A 2,204-nucleotide genomic window follows, 5' to 3' on the forward strand; every position below is an offset into this window, starting at 1 on the left:
AGAGCTAGTTCCAGGACAGGCTCCAAAACCACAGAGAAACCCTGTCTCGAAAAACAAAAAAAATAAAATAAAATAAAAAAATAAAAAACAAAATGGTTTACCTGGCTTCTCCTCTCTGATATACAGTCAAGGTGACTCAGAGGGAGAGTGATTCATTAAGAACAGAATTCAGACTCTCTCTTTGGTCTACACCTAAAAATTATCTCATTTCCTAAATTCGTGTCAATGTCAACTTCTACTAAAGTTCCAACAGAAACTCCTAAGCCCAGGGACAAGTTGGCTTATCTCAGCTGGCAAAAGTTCCATCACAGGCAAGGAAAATAAAAATACTGTGAAAATCACGTTTGCTTTTGAAAACTCAGTGGGGAAAAAAAGATCTATTTGTGCTTTAATCAGAATTTCATAGAAATGTAAAGAAAACATCCTATCATATGAATAATTCTACTGAGAACAGAATAGTAATTTTTCAAAATTTCATACTTGGATCCTTGATGAAGAGAGAACCAACTCTTAAAAGTTGACCTGGAACTCATGTTTGCACTCATACACACACACACACACACACACATGAAGGCCAGTGAGATGGTTCAGGAACCACCAAGACTTGTAATACCTGGATTCAGTGCCCAGAACCCACATGCGTTGTGGAATACTAGTTAAAAATGAGTTTCTTTATGCTGTGGAACATCTGTTTAATGATGCAAAGACGTGTTTCATTCTTTTATGTTGCATTTGTTTAACTCTGTGAAGTTCTATTACTTTACCGGTCTTTAGCTGTGTTACTTTGCCTGTGTTTTAACACCTAATTGATATAATAAATAGCTGAACAGCCAATAGCTAGGCAGAAGAGAGAAATAGGTAGGAGGCAGCATGCAGAGAGAATAAATAGGAAGAGAAGAAAGATGGGGGAGGGAGAAAAGGAGGAGGGGAGGACACCAGGGGCCAATCACCCAGCTACACAAGTCACACAGTAATGAGTAAAGAACAGTATCTAGCTAGAATAGAAAGATAAAAGTCCAGAGGCAAAAGGATAACTTAAGAAAAGCTGGCTAGAAACAAGTCAAGCTAAGGGTGGGCATTCATAAGTAAGAGTAACCCTCCATGTGATTATTTGAGGACTGGTGGTGGGTCCCCCAAAGGAGTAAAGAGCAAAGAGTAAAAACAAGCAACAGACCCAAAAGAGAGAACAGACCCCATGCAGGTTGTCCTCTACGTATGCACTGTGGTACATATATGCCCCTCTCCAATAAATAAATAAATGTTATCTTTTAAAATACGCTTGTTGGAGTTTTTGACCCATGGCAGCAGCCCGGGACAAGGAACTACTTCCTGCAGGGCCTATACTCCTGCATACTGCCTCTCTCTTCCTATCTCACCCAGTGTGCATCCAGAACCCTCCCCACTTCCGCCTCCCTGCCATCTTTGGGCACATATCATCACCCAGCTCAGCCTGTCTGGGCGCTGGGATCGAATCCGGAGGGCAGCCCGGCAGGCGGGAATTCCTTTGTTTCAATAGCCTGCCTGCAGCAAGCAAAGTAGGCGCTTTGTTTATGAGCTACCCAACCAGCACGGAGATCTGATCTGGGCACCAGGTGATCAATCACTGGGGCACCTAAAGAGCCATCACGGGAGAGTGCCATCACTGGGAAGGTACATCAGTGGGCAAGGAGACCTGATCCTGTAAAAGAAGATCCTTAAAGGAGCATTCGGAAGAAGAGATGGGCAGGCACCAATAAAAGAATTCACCCAACAATCTGAAAAACAACATGAAACCACCAGAACCCAGCGACCTCACAACAGGAGGATATGAACACCTTAATCAAGAAGAAGTAGAAAAAAATGGACTTTATGAAAGTGATTGATGTCCTTACACAGCATGTAAAAAATGCCCTTATAGAAATAGATGAGAAGTACAACAGAAAGTTTGAAGATTGAATAAAGCAGTGAATGATACCCTAGGAAACCAAGGAAAAACAATAAAACAGATAATGGAAACAGTTCAAGACTTGAAAACTTTATTGGAGACAAGGAAGAAAACACAAACAGAGGGCCGGCTGGACATGGAAAATCTAGATAAATGCATAGAGACTACAGAAACAAGCATAACCAGCAGAATACAAGAGATAGAAGAAAGAATCTCAGATTCTGAAGATAACATAGAGAAAATAAACGCACTGATCAAAGAAAACAGCAAGTCCAACAAA

The sequence above is a fragment of the Microtus ochrogaster genome, chromosome 1 (genome assembly GCF_000317375.1).
Source record: "Microtus ochrogaster isolate Prairie Vole_2 chromosome 1, MicOch1.0, whole genome shotgun sequence".
Lineage (NCBI taxonomy): Eukaryota > Metazoa > Chordata > Mammalia > Rodentia > Cricetidae > Microtus > Microtus ochrogaster.